This window comes from Coenobita brevimanus, chromosome 6, assembly GCF_032717465.1.
Source record: "Coenobita brevimanus isolate Jiangsu-jjx chromosome 6, ASM3271746v2, whole genome shotgun sequence".
Classification (NCBI taxonomy): Eukaryota; Metazoa; Arthropoda; class Malacostraca; order Decapoda; family Coenobitidae; genus Coenobita; species Coenobita brevimanus.
In genome coordinates this window covers 31,067,561-31,091,861 of record NC_136959.1, presented here as the reverse complement: position 1 = coordinate 31,091,861, position 24,301 = coordinate 31,067,561, and the positions used below count along the sequence as shown (strand labels likewise).

General features: G+C 43.6%; 1 non-coding gene across 1 annotated transcript; it reads left to right on the top strand.

Annotated features, from left to right (window-relative positions):
* The first annotated feature begins 243 nt into the window (after positions 1-243).
* LOC145403202 (5S ribosomal RNA) lies at positions 244-362 on the top strand. The gene has a single exon (XR_013897945.1). It is a non-coding gene; the product is annotated as a 5S ribosomal RNA (ribosomal RNA).
* Positions 363-24,301: the final 23,939 nt, after the last annotated feature.

Sequence of the window (24,301 nt, the reverse complement as noted above, 5' to 3'; positions counted from 1 at the left end):
AGTTTTCCCAGCAAACCCAAACTTGACATACCAGCTGTGTGGCAAAGTTTGCGGATCCAGAATTGGTTTGTACAGTCACACGCCTTGGCATCAGAGACAGAAACACATAGCAGCCGTCTTCATCTGTAGTAGAAGGATAGCTTTAAGTTCAGTGTGTGTGTGTGTGTCTGTGAGAGAGAGAGAGAGAGAGAGAGAGAGAGAGAGAGAGAGAGAACTTTCACAATTTTACATTTCATTCACTATACCAACGGCCATACCACGTTGAGTACACCGCTTCCCGTCCGATCAGCGAAGTTAAGCAACGTTGGGTCTGGTTAGTACTTGGATGGGTGACTGCCTGGGAACACCAGATGCTGTTGGCATCCCTACGTGTCAAGTGGGGTTGGTGGAGGATTAGTGCCCCTCCCTGTAAAACAATTAACTCTAAGCCCTTGGCCACCCCATTTGGGATACATGGCGTCTGGCAATGGATGGATGGATGAATTCACTATATACTTTTTTTTTTTTTTTACTGATTAAACGGTATAAGAAGCTAACGCTGGAGCAGTGGTAAGCTGCAGGAAGAGTACGATCCTCGCACCTGGGTTATTATATGCAACCGCCATCTCTCTGTGGATACTGTGAATATTAGCACGTTTCCATCACTCAGACAGGTTGAAGGGTGATAACCAAAGCACTAAGATTGTGTTTTTTCAGAAACTATTGAAATTACTGTGAATGCACTCACATCGCTTGAAAGTGTAATAGGTACAGTATTTGGCAAATAACGTTTCTCAAAATATGCCAGCTTATTGTTGAAAACAGTCAGAAATGCCAATTCAGTATCAACGATGTTTTAATTCAGAATATGTTGAAGCTACAACTGTTCTGCACACATCGTTTGAATATTTTTGACAAGTGACTTGTGTTCCCTAAAAGACTTTCCTCAATATTCATCACCATATTTGTATAACAAGCCAAAATGTCAACCTAAATACCAATGCCAGTGTTGTCTCTGAACATACTAAAGCTACAGCAGGCATACAGTTATAATTGGAAAACTTATTGAAATTTACATGGTGCTACCCAATTAATTTTATTAAAACAAAATCACTATCATACTGAGAATAAAAAGTTCAAAAGCGTCACAATAAGTATCAAAGTGGGTTATGTAAGAAATAATAAGAGCCACAACGAATCTACCTACATCATTGGAAAGCTTACGGAAAAGTGATACCAATGTTACCTCAAGTGACTTCTTTCATTCAAAGTGTGTATCAAGATCAAGCAGTGGGATGGAATACACTATTTAGCCACAGTGACAATACTGAGTAGCTAACTCGCACGAAAACGATCCACACTTTTAGGTTTGTACGCTTACAACGTAATACAACAAAAAGACCCTAATACCATAGAAAATTAGCATTCATGTATGTAGAGTGCAGGATTTCCCAGCTTATGCTGATATGTGGGTATTTGTGGACAGGAGTTCGAGTGAAGGTATGGAGTTTATAGATTAGATTATTTAGCAAATAATTTGGTGGACGTTACAATCATAGTAGTTTCGCTGCTTGTCTATTACTGTTCATCGACCTGTCAATAAGTTACCCATATAATGTCATTGCATTAGTTCTAAATGAAACAGTTCACCCTATTCGCATACATCACCTCACTGCTCCAAACCGATATCTCACCATATTTAGCAAGCGCCACCACACCACCACATCTCAACATTTACACTCCACTCCGGCAGCCACGTGAGGAGGGCAGAGTCACAACCACCACAAGGACAAAAATTCCTCTCATTATAGAAAATTCTTAACACGCAAAAACTCCAGTCTGACAAACCTGCTGATGGTGGCACACACACACACACACACACACACACACACACACACACACACACACACACACACACACACACACACACACACACACACACTGGGTATGATTTGGCAGCAGTAGTGGTGGGACGTTGATGGTGGCTGTTGTGGAAGGGTGAAGTTTGTAACAAAATTGGTACTCGATAGATGATGCTAACATCTTCGCATTTTGCTCGCTATAAAGTGGTAAAATGTGTACTGTATGTATGTGTAACTAATGGATGACAGTGCTAATATAGTTACGAAGGGATAATCAGCGTGGCAACTGTGGTGGAAGGACTGTGGTGATGATTGGCAGAGTGACAGTGATTATATTTGTGGGGCACGGACTGTGGAAGTGACTGTGGTACTGTACTGTAAATTGATCGCAATGGCACGTATGGTGCAAAGGCTCTGAAGATGGCTGGGGTGATGGTGGTAACACTTGTGGCGGAAGAATTGTGGTAATGACTGTAGTGGAAGGGTTGTGGTGGCATAAAAACAAAACTGTATTGGCAATAAGGTGCAGAGATGAGAGTATAGTCAAGGTGAAAGTATTCTGCTTGTAAATGGCGTGATAGTTGTGATCGAAGTAATGTTCAGAAGCCCTCCTCGGTGCTTCACATATTCGTACATAACTTGTGTGATGCTAATGGATGGGCCGAACTTATGACATACCAGAGGACTTGAGGATCATCAGCAGAGGCTGTTTGAACGAATATCAGGCACTTAAATTATTTCCTTCCTCAGCGTTCAATCGAACTGTCGTCCTATCAGAATTCTCGCTTGTTTCTGTAATAGTTTAACCATCACATCCCTCATTTATCAAAAACGTTCTTTTAACTCCAGCACAGTTCATGACTTCCTCAATTTTCTCTCCAGGTTACTTTCTGCATCACCAACTGACAGTACAGCCCCAGCTGTGTGTGCCCTATCAGACTGACTGTTATTTTTAATGTTCCACGCTTATTTGTGCTTTACATGTGGATCTAATACAAATGTGTTCTATCGCACATCTTGCCTTTACTACTTTATAAATATTAGATTATACTGCTCGGTCGTTCCTGTTTCTTTTGTGGCTCGCGTGTGCTCCTTACCTATGTGTACTTAGTCTGACTCGTAAAATTCTCCGTTCCTCTTTGTGTATCATCTGTTTTCCACATGCCCTCTGTCCGTTGACCAGTGGTGTCTCCTAATTCCATCACTCCCCCGTACCTTCAAATTGTAAAAGAAAAAAAATCATGCACTCAAACGATTCACATATTTTATGCCGCCGGCAGTCCCAGTGTGCCCGACTGAATTCACTCCGGTTCACCACAGTCACGACAGGGTGAAGCCACACTCATATTCCAAAGTGTTATGCCCGTCATGTATTCAAGAGAAAATGATAGAGGATGGTTTGTAACGCAGCTCCCGTATACTTTAACTGAACGAAATGATAGTTAATGACAGGGAAGAGGAATGGGTTCCTTAAAAATTTATTCATCTCAAACCTTCATCTTGGAAATATAAATGTAATACAATTATTTAGCAAAACTATAATTCTAACCTCCTTGTTCCGGTGAGGAGGTTAATGTGTGGAGGTGAGTTCATGTAGGCAGGTGGCAGGGGAGGTTGCAGGTATATACTTAGGTGTTGTCCATGTCACCTTCCAAATAACAGTAATTCGACGATACCTTTCTCTAGGTTTGCTAAGTTATGGTTGTTCACCAAAGACGGTTTGTATCGCAAATTCATAACTGTCTGGGAAAAGTACACATAGAGTAACAGCCAATACAAAATGAGGTTAATATAAGCAACGTACTGTGTAATAATATCAGGGTGATAAATCGGAGGTGCTGGCCTGGCAGCATGGGCAACTCCTGCAGCTCAGTGGCTGGTGGTTTTGTGGGGCGGCCACGGCTGTTACCACCTCACCTCCTGTTCTGAAACCCACACTATGCTTACCTTTAATAAACCTTGTATTAATATAATTCAATTTCTCCAGCGATGAACTTCCTTGTTTAAAGACTGTTTGTAGTGGCAAATACTTCACAGTTTGGAGAGAGAGAGAGAGAGAGAGAGAGAGAGAGAGAGAGAGAGAGAGAGTCATAAAGGTGTTAGTGAGACAGATATGTATAATCTCTTTACAAATCCTCTAGTCTTTCCGTCGCCGGAATAATCTAATATTATTATAACGACAGTATATTTTCCATTATTTTTTCTACTATGGGATGTAATATTTCAGACTGATCTTCACTGTTTCAGTTCGATGACTTATTTAAGACTCATTGTTGTTGCCGTCAGATGATTACATTGCTCTGAGACTTCACAAATACAGTAGGAAATAATTAAGGTTAAATCTAACCTTTCATCGACTAGCCCCTGGTAAAATATTGTGAAATATTGTCAACCTATCTGAGTGTAGCATGGTTTAAACACGAGAGGGAACACTGGACGGTGATGGTAAAGCTTGGGTGTTAAGTGTAATCCAGAGCTGTTACAGTCTTATTTACTGCCACTGCTCCTCCTTCATATTACCTCCTCTGGCAGCTTAGAGGGATTTGACTTACCCCCTTTATAATTAACCTGGTCATATTTTACTCCCAAAGGCTAGTGGAGGGGTAGGAGGTGGGGTGAGGAGATATATCAAGTTTATCCCATAATTACACACACACACACACACACACACACACACACACACACACACACACACACACACACACACACACACACACACACACACACACACCATCCCCTTTACATATTCACCTTTAGTACAATCATCATACTGCTTTTCTCCTGCCTCTCAGGGCAATCTAAAGATTTTAGTTAGTACCCCCTCTCCCTGATCAAACACCTCTCTCTTTTCTCCTTCACCCAAAACCTCTCTCTTTTCTCCTTCACCTAACACCTCTCTCTTTTCTCCTTCACCCAGCACCTCTCTCTTTTCTCCTTCACCCAAAACCTCTCTCTTTTCTCCTTCACCCAGCACCACTCTCTTTCCTCCTTCACCCAAAACCTCTCTCTTTTCTCCTTCACCCAACACCTCTCTCTTTTCTCCTTCACCCAACACCTCTCTCTTTTCTCCTTCACCCAACACCTCTCTCTTTTCTCCTTCACCCAACACCTCTCTCTTTTCTCCTTCACCCAACACCTCTCTCTTTTCTCCTTCACCCAACACCTCTCTCTTTTCTCCTTCACCCAAAACCTCTCTCTTTTCTCCTTCACCCAACACCTCTCTCTTTTCTATCTATCTATCTATCTATATCTATCTATAGCCCGACGCCCTAATCCCGCAAAGGGTGGCCGCTGACAAAACGCCTCCAAGTCGCTCTGTCACCCACCATTTGACTACCCTCCTCCCAACTCACCCCCCCCTCCCTCATATACCTCTCAACTCCATCCCTCCACCTCATCCTCGGTCTACCTCTCCCTCTCCCTCCCTCCACCTCACCTACATACACCCTCTTAATCAGTCTTTCATTCTCCATTCTCTCCACATGTCCAAACCACCTCAGTGTATTTCTCCTAATCTTCTCAACCACATCCACATCTACCCCACAACGTTCCTTCACTTCTTCATTCGTCAACCTGTCCCTCCACGTCACTCCACATGCTCCTCTCAAGTAACTCATTTCCACTGCTCTCACTCTTGACTTGTTCCCCTCTTGCAAGGTCCACGCCTCGCTTCCATACGTCAGGGTAGGGATCACAATACTATCATGCAGTGACTTCTTAACTTCCATACTCACCTCCCTATTTCTCATCACTGACTTCAGTGTACCAACAACCTTCCTTCCCTGCTGTACCCTTTCACGCACTTCATCCCCCAAAGTTCCATCATTACTCATCACACTACCCAAGTACTTGAATGCACTCACATTCTCCATATCCTCACCATCCAACCTCACTGCACACTCTGTGACTTCATTCCTCTCAAACACCATAACTTTACTTTTGTATACATTAACTTTCAGCTTCCTCCTCCTACACACTGTCCCAAATTCATTCACCAAACCTTGCAACTCCCATTCATCTTCACTCAACAATACTGTATCATCAGCAAACAGCAACACCTAAAGCTTCCAAATCTCACCCTCATTCATTAGGGCCAGCCCTACATCCACTGCCCTACCTTGCACTTCCTTTACAATCCCATCCATGTACTGTATATATTAAACAGCCATGGAGACATCACACAACCCTGTTTCAGTCCCACACTGAGATCAAAGAACTCACTCAGCTCACCATCCACTCGCACCGTAGCCCTAGCTCCCTCGTACATACTCTTCACAGCACTCAACAATTTCCCCTCCACTCCATATATTCTTAATACCTTCCACATACCTTGCCTATCTATTCTGTCATAAGCTTTCTCCAAGTCCATGAAGGCAGCATACACTTTCCTTCCCTTCTCTAGATACTTCTCCACTAAACATCTTAGAACAAATATCTGATCTACACACCCTTTTTCCTTCCTAAATCCCCCTTGTTCTTCTCCAACTAGCTCCTCTGTCATATGCCTAACCCTATCAATGAGTATTCTACCATATATTTTACCAGTCACACTAAGAAGGCAAATACCCCTATGGTTACCACATACTTCTCTTTCCCTTTTTCCTTTGTATAAAGGAACAATTATACCTGATTTCCAGTCCTCTGGAACCCTTCCCTCTTCCCAAGCCAATCTACACAACTTCCATATCCACTCCACAACAATCTCACCCCCATACCTAAGCATTTCACCACACACTCCATCAATTCCTGGGGCCTTTCGCAATTTAATCTTCTTCATCGCTTCCACTACTTCCGCCCTACTGATCTCTTCCTCCCTCATCTCATCTCTTCTTCTCCCAGCCATTCCCCAACCACTTATACTCACACTGCTCTCACTCTCTACATTCAAGAAATCCTCAGAGTGCTCCTTCCATCTCCTCAATTTTTCTCTCTTCCCCACCAACAATCTATTATTCCTATCTTTCACTCCCCTACTATTTCCCCTTTCACACTGCCTTACTTTCTTTACCTCCTTCCAAAACAATTTCTTACTCTCCCTCCATTTCACACTCAGATTCCTCCCAAACTCTTCATCCACTTTCTTCTTACTCTCCTTCACCAGTCTCTTAACCTCCCTTCTCCTGCTCACATATACCTCTCTCTTCTCTCTCTCATCTTCTCCTCTACCTCTACTCGCCAACCATTCACTATATGCCTTCTTCTTTTGTTCCACAGCTCGTTTCACCTCATCATTCCACCATGCTGTCCCTTGCACACCCTTGCATCTCCTCCTCACTCCACAAACCGCCTCACATGCTGCGCTTATCTCTTCCATGAATATCTTACATACGTCTTCCACCCCTTCCATCTGCTCTAGCTCATACCTTCCCAATCTTTCTTCCACTATGCTCTTATACTCTGTCATTTTCTCACTATCTTGCAAAATCTCCACTCTTCTCAGAGGAGCTGCTTCCTCCTGTTTTCCCCTTCGTCTCCTCAGCCACTTTCTTTGCATCTCTACCTTGGCCATTATTAAGTGATGGTCCGAGACTACATTCCCCCACCCTCTCCACACTCTTGCATCCAACACTTGTCTTCTCATTCGCTCATCCACACACACGTAGTCTATCATTGCCTTTCATTCAACAAGTTCACCATCCATCCTCCTCATTACTCTCCATGTATACCGGTGGATCATCTTGTGACGAAAGTAGGTGTTGGCTATTGCCAACCCCTTACCAGGACAGATGTCCACCAAAGCACTACCATTCCCATCTACTTCAGCTGGCACACCCCACTGACCAACCACTCCATCCACTTGTACATTCCCAACTTTGCCATTCATGTCTCCAATCAACAGCACTCTCTCGCTCCTCTCAAACTTGTCCATACATGCTTCTACTCTCGCCCAAAACTCATCTTTCACTCTTGCCACTCGATCCTCTGTTGGGGCATACACACATACAATTGCCCATGCTTGTATACCTACTTTCATCCTCACCCATACAATTCTTGCACCCACTGTTCCATACTCTCTTATATTCTCCTTCCACTTCTAGCTTATCATCAGACATACTCCCTCTCTTGCCCTTTCATTCTCATTGACTCCCGCACATATACCTACACCATATTCCCATTCTCTCCCCCTTTCACCTTCCATTTAGTTTCAGTCAATCCACATATATCCACTTTTGCATCCTCAAGCACCTGAACAACCTCTCTCTGTTTCACTTCATCATTCATTCCTCTCACATTCCATGTTCCCACCCTAAGAATGTCCATTGTCCGTTCCTTAGTCGTCAACGTACGGTCCGTCCGGGTCCGAGGCGCTTTATTCACTTTTTTAGTTAGTTCTTTTTACGGGGTGGGGCACTAACCCACCACCAACCATTTTAGTCGCCTCGTACGACAAGCAGGGATCCTGGGGGAGTATTCTCGAAAACCTCCCTACCCCCTTCACCCCAAACCTCTCTCTTTTCTCCTTCACCCAAAACCTCTCTCTTTTCTCCTTCACCCAACACCTCCCTCTTTTCTCCTTCACCCAAAACCTCTCTCTTTTCTCCTTCACCCAACACCTCTCTCTTTTCTTCTTCACCCAACATCTCTCTCTTTTCTCCTTCACCCAACACCTCTCTCTTTTCTCCTTCCCCTAACAGCTGTCTCATAGCCTATCTTCCTCGCACTTGTCCATTGTTGTTCGTCACACCTAGCTCAGTTCCTGTCTGTCTCTGTCTGTCTGTCTGTCTGTCTGTCTCTCTCTCTCTCTCTCTCTCTGTCTCTCTCTCTCTCTCTCTCTCTCTCGATTCTTCGTATCATTTTTCCTCCCACATAGATCACCTCCTTCCTAAGTACTCATTTCCTTCACAACCCTCCTCATCCCTCTTCTTCAAACGTCTCCCATCTCTCACACATGATCCATTACCTTCCCATCACCCCTCTGTCCCCTCCTTCCCCACCTCTTTCCACCACACAGGTCCATTATCCTGATACGGGTCCCCAACATTCCTAGCACAAGGCTCAAGGTACAATCATCTTCCCTCTGACCCATCCTCTCCTTGGTTGCTACTTAGCTGCGTGACAAAATGGCTGATATAAAGAGAGGGGAGCGTAGTAAAGGAAGAACCCGGAGGATAAAGAAGCATCAGTGGGGAGAGAAGAGCAAAAAGGCGTTGGGGAGAATAAGGAGAGATGAGAAACGAAGGAAAGGAGTGTAAGGGAAGACGAAGGGTGGAGAGGAATGACTAGGGGTGTGGGAGAAAAGGAAGTGTTTAGGGTGAGAGGAGAGGGATATGGGTGAGAGGAGAGATGGGTGGGGGAGACGAGAGGGATGGGAGTGAGAGGAGAGGGGTGTGGGTGAAAGGAGAGTTTGGTGTGGGAGACGAGCATGATGCGCTGAAGCTGAGCGGTGAGAAAGAAAACGCTAGGGTAAGTGTCTGTTTATAAATACGGTTATGGATATTAGCGGCGAGACTGGAACGACTAATTGGATGAATGTTTGTTCTGAACCAGGGGAATATTGATCAAAGCCTTATGCAGCCCCTTAAATCTCCACCCCTTCCTATGCTTCAAAGGGAGCTCACGTCTCAGGATAAATAAGAGCACAATGTTAATGACGCAGGGATAACACAAATTCCAATAAACTGATAAAGGAGGTAATGTGAAGGAGGAACAATGGCAGAAAGTGAATCTCTCACAGTTTTTCACACTGTACCTTTTCCATCACTCTTCTACCTCCTCTTTCGCCCAAGCGCCAGCTGTATGTAAAATCTTACTTTTTTTTTTTTTTTCTTTTTTGTATAACACATCATATGAAATACTAGGAAAAAAGAACTGATGAAATGAATCTAGATTAATTTGACACTGACAGAACTTTAAAGAAGTACTTTACAAATAAACTCCATATAAACGAGTCTCACAATTAGTGTGGTTACAACCACCAAGTATAATGACAGTTAACTGTATTATATCATTGGACTGAAACAGGAATATGTTGTCTCCACGATTGTTCAATCTGTATATGGATGGGGTTATAAAAGTGATACAAAATAGCACAGTGGATGTTGGAGCGGCCCTAATGAGAGAGGGCAGAGTTTGAAAACTTCCTGTGTTTTTGTTCGCACATGATACTGAACTGTTAAATGAAGACGAAGGGAACTGCAAGGTTTGGTGAATGAGTTTGGGAGAGTGTGTAAGAAGCGGAATCTAAAGGAGAATGTAGGGAAGAGTAAAGTTATGGTCTTCGAGAGAAATGAAATCAATGAATGTACAGCGAGGTTGGATGATGAGGAAATGTAAAATGTATTTGCATTTAAGTACTTGGGTTGTGTTTTAAGTTAGGATGGAAGTTTGGAGGATGAAGTGCTTGAAAGGGTACAACAAATAAGAAAAGTTGCTGGTTCTTTGAAAACAATGATAAGAAATAGGAAAGTGAGCATGGAAGTAAAAAAGTCGCTACATGACAGTATTGTGATCCCAACTCAAACGTATGGAAGTGAAACTTGGACCTTGTTGGAAGGACACAAATCAAGAGTGAAAGCAGTGGAAATGAGTTACCTGAGAGGAGTATATGGTGTTACATGAAGAGACTGACTGACAAATAAGGAAGTGAAGGAGAGTTGTGAGATGGATGTGAATGTGATACAATGCTTTAGAGGAAATACACTGAGGTGGATTGGTCATGTGGAGAGGATGGAGAGCAAGAGACTAACGAGGAGCGTGTGTGTGAGTGAGGTAAAGGGGAGAAAAGGAGGGGGAGACCGAGGATGAGCCTGAGGGATGAAGTGGAGAGGTATATGATGGAGGGGGGTGTGAGCTGAGAGCAGGGCAGTAAAATTGTCGGGAAAAGGGAAACATGGAGGCGATTTGTTTGTGACCACCCCTTACGGGATTGAGGAGTCTGGCAATAGACAGACAGATAGATATTATATTATGTGAAACAAACACGCATGTGACGAAGTATGTGTTAAGTGTAGAGGTCTGTTGGTAATAGATTTGGATGGTTCGGCTACACATCATGCATTTTTCCCAATTTCTTCGTCATATTTTTCGCGTAATCTCGTGGTTTCTGTTTCGTGTGCAACCCAACTCTTTGTGATTCTTTAATACGGATTTCTAGTTCCCGTATAATACGTTGCTCTTTGATCTAATTTCCACACAAATATGGGAACGTACTTGGTGGTGAGGGACGGCGGAATGAATGTCTCCGGTGTAGATAATCTGCCCATATCGTACATTTTTCCTTTACTTTACCTTCTGTTCTTGAGAGTCGTCATTGCCATGTGTGTAAGGTGGACCATAGACAGGGACCTGTTGTTATCCTCATTTCATTCTCTCTCTCTCTCTCTCTCTCTCTCTCTCTCTCTCTCTCTCCCCCCTATTTGTTTCTTTTTCCCCTCATTCGTTCTGTAATGTTTATTGACCATATTTGTTGACATTTTTATTAATTTTTTATTTAATTCTGATAGTTTCCCTCTTTAGGGCTATACTGTTGGATTCATTTCTGTCTGTCTGTCTGTCTGTCTGTCTCTCTCTCTCTCTCTCTCTCTCTCTCTCTCTCTCTCCGCTCTAAGAATTTCTTCCATTTTTACTCTTTCCTTAATAGCCAATTTTCCCTTGTTTCCACTGGCTTTCATGGTGAATTTCATATTGTTTTTCTCGTTCATTAAGTCTTTCAAAGAAAGACATTGCTTTATTTGATCCACACATTTTCCAGACGTTCTTCGTCGCTCCTCATGGTGCAAAGAAGGACTGGGTGATAATGGGTGCACTGACTTGATTTTGTGTTAATGCTGTTTATTGATTAATTACCCCTTCAAGAACGTACATATTTTTCCTTATTCCTCCCACACACAAAAGTCGTTGTTAAACACTAGGCAGAACATGTGATAGCAATGGGGTTAGAAAGGCTGTTAATCAACGCCGGCAAAACCTATTTTCTTTCCCTAGACTGAAGAGAACTGTAAGATGATAGCAAAAATGCGGTTTAATATATGTCAGATTAGAGGAATCAATCTGCTACTAGCGCATAGTTTCCTTGTTTACAATCCTTTTCTTTCCATGGGGAACATAGTGGCCCTGAGCTACGATGTCAGTCCGGAAATGCAATGTCCTAAGTGGCATTAAGTGAGCAGTAATCTCCAGCTTCCATATGGATAAAAAAAACAGACTCAAACCAATTAGGGTACCATAACTTACTGGACCACCAGGCCTCGCTACGTTATATGGTTACCGACAGACGTAACAAATGGTTTCTTAGATTTTAGGAAATCATTTGGTTTGTCACCCAGTGCAGAGTCAACGTCAGGCAGTTACATCCAGTGACTGGATGGTGGGCGACCCTACCTACCACACACCTTCACTCCCGGATGTGTGGTGTGAGAAGGTGGTATGGTGTGGTATGGGAGGGTTGTATGGTGTGCTGTGAAATGGTGGTATTGTGTGGTGTAAGAGGGTGGTGATATGGTGTGAAATGCTTTGAAACGGTGGTGGTGTGATGACACAAGATTGTATGGTGTAGTGTGATGTGAGGTGGCATGCTGTGGTAGTGTTAGTGATGATAGTGGTATATGTGGTAGTGTTAGTAATGGTTGTGATAAATATGGTAGTGTTAGTGATGGTAGTGGTAAATGTGGTAGTGTTAGTGATGGTAGTGGGAGATGTGGTAGTGTTAGTGATGATGGTGGTAGATGTGGTAGTGTTACTGATGATACAGGTACTGTAGATGTGGTAGTGTTAGTGATGATCGTGGTAGATGTGGTAGTATTAGTGATGATAGAAGTAGAGGAGTAGGCTGTAGCACCAGTCGAGCAGGGCAGTATTCCCAAGGTGGATGGAAAGCTGATGACAGGGAGAGCTGGAGCTCCCGTTTCATCAGCCCTCGGGACTTGGTCCCGACCATCCCCCTTTGCTGAACTTTTTCAATGTCTCACTAACATAGAGAGTAGACCAGCATGCTCTCCGATACAAGTTTCTCCAACTATCAACGCCAAACTACATACACAGTACACACCACACTTCCTTTTCAAAATTTTCAAAAAAATGCCGTCGAATAGCATAGCCTCGGAGTCCCCAGGGGGGGGGGACCATAAATGCCCCCATCTTCAGCCCCTTTCCCGGTGACGACTCAAGGTGCCTGGAACCACTGTCTGACTCTCTTCTTCTTCATTTCTGCAACATTCCTGGCCTTTCCTCTAACTTTCGTTCTGTTGAGCACCACCTTTCCTTCTCTAAACCTCACCTTCTTTTCCTAACTGAGACTCAGCTGTCTGAGGCAACTGACAGCAAACCCTTTTCTGTATCCTCCTACTTTCTTTATACTCATTTCAAAGCCAAAGGTGGCTGTTGTGTATATATACGCAACAACTTATCTTGCTCTCGTGTTCCTGAACTCGATTCTTCTGAATTCTCTACACTCTGGCTTTGGCTTTCCTGTCATTCTCTGACTAAATATATCTGTGCTGTTTACTTATCTCCTAATTCTACTGACTATCAAGAATTCTTTGACTATCTTACTTCTATGATGGAACACATTCTATCCATTTCTCCTTTCTCTGAAATCTCCATTCTTGGAGATTTCAATGTTCACCACCACCTTTGGCTCTCCTCGCCTTTCACTGATCCACCTGGTGAACAAGCCTACACCTTTTCTATCCTTAATGACCTAGAGCAGCTTGTACAGCACCCTACCTGTATCCCTGACCACCTTGGAAAGAGCTCCAACATACTTGATCTCTTCCTTACAACTAATCCTTCTGCTTACACTGTTAATCTTTTCTCTCTGTTGGGCTCCTCCGATCACAACCTTATCACCTTAACTTGCCCTATTGCTCCGGTACGGCCTGCGGACCCTCCAAAAAAACGTCGTCTCCGGCACTTTGGAGCTGTGGATTGGGAGGCCCTTAGGCAGTACTTCTTTGATTTTCCCTGGAATGATTACTGCTTCCATGGCCGGGAGCCATCCGGGTGTGCCTTGCGCATTACAGAGGTTATTCTCTCGGGCATGGAAGCATACATTCCTTTCTCATTTCCTTTGACTAATGCACGAAAGCCTTGGTTTAATCACGCTTGTTCTAATGCTGTCCACAACAAGGAGAGGGCCTATAAAAGGTACCGGAGCCAACCCACCCCTGAATCACATCTTTTATACCTTTCTGCCCGGAATCGTGCTAAGTCTGTTCTTCGCTCTGCTAAAGATAATTTCATTCGTACAAAATGCTCTCAACACTCTAACTCGAACTCTTCTCGCTCCTTCTGGCACCTTGGCAAAAAACCTTTCTAACAACTTTACCTCATCATCCTTCCCTCCTCTTTTCTACTCTGATGGCTCTGTAGCTAATTCTTCTACTGATAAGGCAGATCTCTTCACTCAGACTTTCTCCTCCAATTCCACCTTAGATGATTCCGGTGCTGTTCCTCCATCACTTTCCCCCTCTGACTTCCTCATGGCTAACATTAAAATTTCTTCAGCTGATGTATTTTCTGCCATTGCTGGCCTCAGTACTAATAAGGCTTATGGGCCTGATGGAGTCCCTTCTGTTGTTCTCAAGAACTGTGCTTCTGTGTTTACACCCTGCCTAGGCAAACTCTTTTGCCTTTGTCTGTCAACTTGTACCTTTCCTTCTTGCTGGAAGTTTGCTCTCATTCAGCCGGTCCCAAAGAAGGGTGACCATTCCCAACCCTCTAACTATCGTCCAATTGCTTTAATATCCTGTATCTCAAAAGTTTTTGAGTCTATTCTTAATAGAAAAATTTTAAAGCATCTTCCCTATCACAACCTTCTTTCTGATCGTCAGTATGGGTTCCGTCAGGGACGCTCCACAGGCGATCTTCTCACCTACCTTTCAGACTCATGGTCACCCTCCTTTCGGGACTTTGGCGAAAGCTTTGCCATTGCACTTGACATCTCAAAGGCTTTCGATCGAGTCTGGCATAAATCTTTAATTTCCAAACTGCCCTCTTACGGTTTCTATCCTTCTATCTGTGCCTTCATCTCTAGCTTCCATTCTGGTCGTTCTATAGCAGCTGTTGTAGACGGCTATCGTTCTTCTCCTAGATCTATCAACAGTGGTGTTCCTCAGGGCTCTGTCCTATCACCAGCTCTCTTCCTTTTATTCATCAATGACCTTCTAAGCTGTATATCTAACCCTATCCACTCATATGCTGATGACTCCACCCTTCACCTTTCCATCCGATTCCCACAACGTCCATCTCAGCAGTTACTTCAACAGGCAAGAGATGAGGCTATCGCACACCTAATGTCTGACTTGGCTCGTATCTCTGACTGGGGTAAAAATAATCTGGTTGTTTTTAATGCATCAAAGACTCAGTTTTTGCACCTATCAACCAGACAAACTCTTCCACAGGTATACCCACTTATGTTTAATAATACTCAACTTAATCCTGCATCATCGTTGAACATGCTTGGGGTTTCATTTGCACGGGACTTGTCTTGGAAAGATCATATTACATCTCTTGTAAAATCTGCTTCCAAGCGATTGGGTGTGCTAAGCTGACTCCGTTCCTTCTTTGCCCCTGCACAATTGTTGACTCTATACAGGGGTTTTATCCGCCCTTGTGTGGAGTTCAACTCTCATGTGTGGGGAGGCTCCCCACATACAGCTCTTCTCTATCGGGTGGAGTCAAAGGCTTTTCGTCTCATTAACTCTCCCCCTGTTACTGACTCCCTTCAACCTCTGTCTCTTTGCCGCAGTGTTGCATCTTTATCTCTTTTCTATCGCTACTTCAATGGTCACTGTTGCTCTGAACTGTCTGCATGCATTCCTCCACTTCTACGACGGGCGCGTAGCATCCGTCTAGCAGCAAACTCTCATCCCTTTTCTCTCCAACTCTCTACAGTAATGCAAGTTAACCTTACTCCCAGTCCTTCATTTATGCAACAGGTCAACTCTGGAATTGTCTCCCTCTGTCTGTATTTCCTGCTTCCTATGATCTCCAGTCTTTCAAACGCAGTGTGTCAAGGCATCTCGAAATGAATGGATCTAGAATTTGGCTCTCTCTTGTATTTTGTTTTTCTCTTGGAAGGAACAGTTTTGCGGGCTCATTGCATTTGGTTCCTTCTTCCCCACATTAAAAAAAAAAAAAAAAAAGATGTGGTAGTGTTGGTGCTGACAGTGGTAGATGTGGTAGTGTTAGTGATAGTAGTGGTAGATGTGGTAGTGTTGGTGCTGACAGTGGTAGATGTGGTAGTGTTAGTGATAGTAGTGGTAGATGTGGTAGTGTTGGTGATGACAGTGGTAGATGTGGTAGTGTTAGTGATAGTAGTGGTAGATGTGGTAGTGTTAGTGATGGTAGTGGGAGATGTGGTAGTGTTAGTGATGATGGTGGTAGATGTGGTAGTGTTAGTGATGACGGTGGTAGATGTGGTAGTGTTAGTGATGACGGTGGTAGATGTGGTAGTGTTAGTGATGACGGTGGTAGATGTGGTAGTGTTAGTGATGATAGTGGTAGATGTGGTAGTTTTGGTGATGATGGTGGTAAATGTGGTAGTGTTAGTGATGATGGTGGAAGTGTTAGTGATGATGGTGGTAGATGTGGCAGTGTTAGTGATGATGGTGGTAGATGTGGTAGTGTTAGTGATGATGGTGATAGATGTGGAAGTGTTAGTGATGATAGTGGTAGTGTTAGTGATGATGGTGGTAGATGTGGTAGTGTTAGTGATGATGGTGGTAGATGTGGTAGTGTTAGTGATGATGGTGGTAGATGTGGAAGTGTTAGTGATGATAGTGGTAGATGTGGAAGTGTTAGTGATGATAGTGGTAGATGTGGTAGTGTTAGTGATGATGGTGGTAGATGTGGTAGTGTTAGTGATGGTAGTGGTTGTGTTAGTGGTAGTGATGGTAGTGGTAGATCTGGTAGTGGTAGATGTAGTAGTGTTAGTGATGATAGTGGTAGATGTGGTAGTGTCAGTGATGATGGTGGTAGATGTGGTAGTGCTAATGATGGTAGTGGTAGTGTTAGTGATGTTAGTGTTAGTGATGGTAATGGTAGATGTGGTAGTGTTATTGATGGTAGTGGTAGACATGGTAGTGTTTGTGATGACAGTGGTAGATGTGGTAGTGTTAGTGATGATGGTGGTAGATGTGGTAGTGTTAGTGATGACAGTGGTAGATGTGGTAGTGGTAGTGATGATGATGGTAGATGTGGTAGTGTTAACAATGATGGTGTTAGATGAGGTAGTGTTAGTGCTAATGGTCGTAGATGCTGATGTGTTAGTAATGGTTGTGTTACTGATATAGGTGACGGTGATAAAACTTGTCATCTGTAATGTTGACCGGTAATACTAAGTAACCATCGTTCGTTTAATCCTTTTCGTTTTAATGGAATCTCAGAAACGTTTGAAAAAAATATTCTTCCAACTTCTCATGATGGGCATGCTTGCTATGTTTTTAAGCATCAATCACTTTTTTTTTTTTTTTTATCGTGTGTACTATATGAAGCAAAAGTCCTGTTACCACTGCTTTTCTGTCTACGAACTCTGGAAATCAGGGCCTTGAATCTGCAGCAAACGACAGCGATACCACTGATCTGTGGTCAAATAGTCATCCGTATATTGATTAGTCATTTTAACTAGGCACAGATTTTTGTTCTTGTCGCAGATTTCTTCCATACCCCAGCGGCAGAGCATTACGCTGCTTCTGTTGTACATCTTTTCCATGGCACTTTAATGACTAGGACCATATTCAAGATGAAGACATGGGAAGTTTACGCCAAAATAAATTAAACAATATATATATGCTGTGGATTGATCCGACTTGTTTTCACATTTCATGGAGAAGGAAGCGTGCATTATTTTTATTTTATATAGTATGTGTGCTTGTTATTGACTCTGGTGGCAAGAAAATTGTAACTGTTAAACTCCTTCCACCACCGGATGCTTTTATTCAGCTTAGAAGTGGTTGTTTGCAATAATACGATTAATATATCTACATCAAACATCTCACAATGGTTTATATCTTAACTGTTTTATTCTCGATTACCATCGGATGATCTATGCAGACTTAGGGTGCTGTCTGGTGGGTTTGGGCGCCCACCATCTATTCCATTGATACAGTGCTGGCTTCAAGCTCCACCACACGGAGTGTCACGCCGTATGGTTTATTCTGACCTAAAAATTATTTATATGTTATCCCAAATGATAATCTTATAACCAAAAGGTGCCTGGTGGTCTAGTGGGTTAAGGTTGTCCAACAGGATAAGGCCCCCAGGAGTTTACTTCTGTGGGGTGGTTGGGGTTTAATGCTCACATAATGCCACTTGGTCATCCCCGCCTTAAATATTGGGACTGAGTAGCCTAGCCCGGGGCCCATTCGCTGCTGAAAAAGGCAGGATGGTGGATGCATGGAGGAATGGAGTCCTTTCTGGTCGTTTGGGTGAATACAGTTTCCATTAACCTTCGAACGCTTACCAGAAATCTCGGCTGTTTCTCTCTTGCTACCAGAAACCTCGGCTGTTTCTCTCTTGCTATCTCAGTACTATGTTATTCAGCCAAGGAGTGACTCTCTTCAGGGTCGTACGTTTAACCTGAAATCGTGAAGTGGGATGCAGACACTAATTTTTTTAGTGAAGATTTTTGAAATATTTGACGATGATGGACATTATTTGGCCTTCAGTTATGGTTGCTAACTGCATTATGTTGTATGGGATGCAGGCTGACCATACGTTATAACCACTGGCCTTGCATAAATGACCGTCAAAATGTAGACACTTACATTTCACTTCCCGATTTGAGGTTTAGCATACGGCCTTTAGTCTCCATTAACTGTTTTGTTCTGGCCACCACCTCAGGATTTTATTCAGCTCTGGAGCCTCCTCTCGTCAAAAGGTTAGTTCATAGACAAAGTGAGGTTACTTCCAAGATGAATATAATAAATGAGTGATAGGAAGGATAACCTACTTAAGATTTCTAATTTTTTCGGAGTGTATGTATAATTTTTGAAGGTATACACACACCGGACACTGAACAATCACATGTATACAGTAGACATACTTATTTATCTATTGCCAGACGCCATAATTCTGTAAGGGGTGGTCACAAACAAATCGCCTCCATGTTGCCCTGTTCCCCTCAATTTCATTGCCCTGCTCTCAGCTCGCACCCCCCTCCGTCATATACCTCTCCACTCCATCCCTAAATCTCATCCTTGGCCTCTCCCTCCCTCTCCCTGTACCTCACTCATATATACTCTCTTCGTCAGTCTCTCGCTCTCCATCCTCTCCACACGGCCAAACCACCTCAAAGTGTTTCTCCTAATGCTTCCTATCACATCCACCTCCACACCACAACGCTCTTTCACTTCCTCATTTGTCAGTCTGTCTCTCCATGTGACTCCACATGCTACTCTCAAATAACTTGACCTGTGTCCTTCCAGCAAGGTCCAAGCTTCACTTACATATGTTAGAGTTGGTATTACAATACTGTCATGCAGTAACTTTTTTACTTCCATGCTCACTTCCCTATTTCTTATCACTGCCTGCAAAGAACCAACAACTTTTCCTCTTTGCTGTACCCTTTCAAGCACTTCACTCTCCAAACTTCCATCCCTACTCATCACAATACCCAGTACTACCCAGTACTTAAACGCGCTCACATTTTCCTTTTCCCCCTCATCCAAATTCATTGTACATTCACCGACTTCATTTCTCTTGGACCATAACTTTACTCTTCCCTATATCACCTTTAGACTCCGTTTCTTACACACTCTCCCAAACTCATGCACCAAGCCTTGCAGTTCCTCTTCATCTTCACTTAACAACACAGTATCATCTGCAAACAACAGTTCGGGGAGTTTCCAAACACTACCCTCTCTGATTAGGGCCGCTCTAACATCCACTGCTCTACCTTGTATCTCTTTTATAATCCCATCCATATACAGATTGAACAATCATTGATACACAACACATCCCTGTTTCAATCCAACCTTCAAATAGAAAATTTCACTCAGTTCACTGTTCACATGCACTGCAGCCTTAGCACCCTCATACATACTCTTCACGGCATTCAACAACTTCCCATTTACTTCATATATTCTTAATAATTTCCACAATCCTTGTATATCCACCCTATCATATGCTTTCTCTAAATCCCTGAAGGCCGCATAAAACTTCATTCCCTTCTCTAGAAACTTTTCCATTAAAGATCTAAGAATGAATATCTGATCTACACAATCGATTCCCTTCCTAATACCTTCCAGTTCTTCTTCAACTAATTCCTCTGTTATTTCAGTAACTCGGTCAACAAGTATCATGCCATCCTTGAACATGCTTGGGGTTTCATTCACTCGGGACTTATCTTGGAAAGATCATATTGCATCTCTTGTAAAATCTGCTTCCAAGAGATTAGGTGTGTTAAGCCTACTCTGTACCTTCTTTACCCCTGGACAGTTGTTGACTTTATACACGGGTTTTATTCGCCCCTGTGTAGAGTACAACTCTCATGTGTGGGGAGGCTCCCAACATACGGCTCTTCTCAATTGGGTGGAGTCAAAGGCTTTTCGTCTCTTCAAATCTCCTCCTCTTGCTGGCTCCCTTCAACCTCCGTCTCTTCGCCGCACTGTTATATCTTTATCTCTTTCCTATCGCTGCTTCAATGGTCGCTGCTCCTCTGAACGGTCTGCTTGCATTCCTCCACCTCTACGACGGGTGTGTAGCATCCGTCTAGCAACAAACTCTCATCCCTTTTCTGTCCAACTCTCTAATGCACGAGTTAACCGTTACTCTCAGTCCTTCATTTGTGCAACAGGTCAGCTCTGGAACTGTCTCCCTCTGTCTGTATTTCCTACTTCCTATGATCTTCAGTCTTTCAAAAGCAGTGTGTCGGCATCTCGAAATGAGCGGATCTTGAATTTGGCTCTCTTTTGTATTGTTTTTGTTTTTTTCTTGGAAGGAACGGTTTGCGGGCCCCTGGCCTTTGGTTCCTTCTTTCTTGAATTTATATATAGGTAGATAGATAGATATACACTTTTTTCCTACTACACTGAAAAGACAAATGCCCCTATGATTACCACACACTTGTTTTTCCCCTTTTCCTTAGTACAGGGGAATAATTATACCTGACATCCAATACTCCGGAACTTTACTTTCCCCTCAAGCCAATCTGCACATCTTCCACATCCATTCTACCACTATCTCTTCCCCATTCTTCAGCATATCAGCATTTCACCACAGACTCCATCAGTTCCCGGGGCTTTCCCCATTTTGACTTTTCTCATTGCTTCCACATCTTCCATCCTATTTATTTATTCTTCTCTTCTCACATCCCTCTTTATCCCAGCCAATCCCCAGCCACTTATATTCGCATTACTTTCATTCTCAATGTTCAACAATTCCTTTAAGTGTTCTCTCCATCTGCTCACTTTTTCTCTCTTCTCCACTAGTAAACTGCCATTTTTATCTTTCACTCCCCGACTAGCTTCTTTAACACCCTGTCTACCTCCTTTTATCCCTTCTTACATTCCCTATTTTCTTACATTCCCTACAGCTATACACTCAAATTTCTTTCAAATTCCTCATCCACTCTGTTTTCACTCTCTCCTACTAATCAATTCACCCCTCTCTTCCTCTCTATACATATCATAACCCTGTCTTCAATCTCTCAATTTCCTCTACACCGCAGTTTCTAATTCACTCACTATATGCTTTCTTCTTTTGTGCCACTGCCTGTCTCTAATCTTCATTCCACCATGCTGTTCCTTGCACCCCCTTTCGTCTTCCTTCACAACACACCACATCACATGCTGCACAGATTGCCTCTGTGAATATGTTGCACACACCTTCCATGTCCCCCATCTGCTTCAGATCATATATACCCAATCGCTCCTCCACTTCTCTCTAATATTCTGCCTTTTCTCCATCCTCTTCTAACCTTTCCACCCTCCTTGTAAGAACTACTTTCTCCTGTCCTTCCGTTCTTCTATCCTCCACTTCATTTCGACCTTGACTTTCACCACCATCAAGTGGTGGTCAGAAAGTCCACTCCCCCAACCTTTATATACTTTAATTAGCAAATAAGTGTGCATACAACCATGAATAATGACCTCTCTCTCTCTCTCTCTTCTTAGCCTTGTCTCTTTCTTTTTCTTTCTTTTTCATATTTCCTCGTATTCATCAACTTAATCATTTCTCCCCATTCGTTCATTACACCCTCCAATTTCTTCTCTTCCAGACACACACACACACACACACACACACACACACACACACACACACACACACACACTGTTGAATTGACACGTGTGTGTGTGTGTGTGTGTGTGTGTGTGTGTGCACGTAGAGGATAAGTGTGGTGTAGTTGCTGGAATGTGCTGACTGGTGCTGACAACTTCCTCTCACCAAATCTGGAAACTCAGGAAGGGGACACTGAGAAGCCTGTTTTATGTGGACACATCCGAGAATTCCTTAATTCAGCATAAAGCGATGCCATTGGTTAAACAGAAGCTCGCTTACCTCTCTATGAATGAAATTAGGAGAGGAAGAGAGACCCCAAGAGTGTAATACAGCTCTCTTCCAGGTTAATTCTGTTCGGACGGAAGATGGACGGTTTGTGTCGAGGACAACTCAGTGCAGAGCTCGTTGGGCTGAGTACTTTGAGCAGCTGTATATGGCTGAACCTCCCAGTGGAGAGCTTCCGTTGGCTGGTGTACAACCACTGGCTGCTGCCCCACCAACCGACGAAACCGTGCCTTCTCTAGATGATATTAAGAAGGCAGTGGCTAGGTTGAAAAGTGGTATGGCAGCTGGTGTTTGTGACATCCTGGCAGAATTGATCAAAGCTGGGGGTGAAGCCATTATCAGGGTTACTTGCAGTCATAGAATACATTTGGCAGAATGGTATCATTCCTTCTGACTGGACAAAGGGTTTGATCACCCTTATCTGGATAGGAAAAGGGGGCCAGCGTGACTGTAGTAAATACCGTGGTATTACCTGTACAGTGCTCAGTATGCCGGGCAAAGTTCTTGCTCACATTCTTCTGATGCGTATCCAGGATCATTTGCTAAAGTTTCAGAGGCATCATCAATCCGGATTCACGCCCAAGAAGTCTACTGTTGACCGTATCCTAGCTCTTCGAGATCTTGTGCAATGCCGTCTTAACTTTTAACAAGGTCTGCTAGCACCCTATATGGATCTCAAGAAGTCGTTTGAAACAGTAAATCAAGAGATACTATGGGAACTCCTGCTACTCCATGGGATCCCCACAGGGAGAATCTGACTGATTGCTGTCTTGTACTCAAACACTGAGAGTGCTGTCAAGTGTGTGTGTGTGGGGGGGAAATCCGACTTCTTCCCAGTAAGTTCTGGTGTCAGGACAGGGATGAGTCCTCGCCCCAACACTTTCTGACACATGAATGGACTTGGTACTGAACCAGGCTGTCAGTCGAGGTCACTGTGGGGTATCAATGGGCAATTTTGGGGTTACCAACTTAGACCGCTGATGATGTAGTTATTCTAGCAATGTCGCTGGAGGTACTATTGCTTGCCCTCAAGGAATTCCATGGGAATGTGAAGCCATTGGGATCAAAGGTTTCTTGGTGGCTTGTTGGATTGAGCAGTTCAGTCTGTCCAAGCATATGATGAGGATGTAGGAATCTTGCAAAGATTCACTTATCTCTGTAGCGTGGTCCATAACAACCGTAGATCAGACAGTGAGATCTCTCATTGCATTGGTCTGGCCTACAGCGTAATGAATGCACTCAGTTTAGGTATTTGGCACCGTTGTTTTTTATGTAGAAGGACGAAAGTTTGCATCTTCAAGGTACTGATGTTCCCTGTCTTACCTTATGGCTGTGAGACATGGACACTAGACAGTGAGTTGAAGTAGTGAGTTGACTCCTTTGGTACTGAGTGTCTTTGCAGGAGCATGGGATATCACTGGTACAACCGGGTGCGTTAACGAACAACTACTCTGTGAGAGGCCTATTACCCTCGTAATACGTCAACGCCAGCTCTAACTATAAGGGCACGTGGCCTGCATTCCTAAGGCTGATCCTGCTCACAGGGTGATCTCTGAACTAGTTAACTCAGGGTGGAGGAGGCCAAGGGAAGGCCACGTAACTCATGGCTGTAGAAGTTCGATCACTCCTGTCGGGAAATACTTAGAGGGGGAAGAGTCGCTGCCTCGAGGGTTGCACACAGGGACCCACGAGGGTGGAGTCGGAGGGTGAGTGAGGCTATGCGTCCCACGGTTTGCCCCTTCTTGATTGATTAATTGATGTCTGATGTTAAATACAGAAGTTGTCTACCGTCTACTATGAAGTCTGTCTACCATTAAATACAGTAACTGTCCGCCATCTGTCATCAAGCCTGTCTGCCACCAAGCCCGTCTGTCACCAGGACTGTCTCTCACCCCAACCACGACTCTGCTGATTATCAAACCCCAGTGACACGGTGGCCTGCAACTCGCCTTTTCTCACCCCCTGCCTCAAGCCAGCTTTCAGTGAGACTGCAAAGTCATGTCACTCTGCCACTG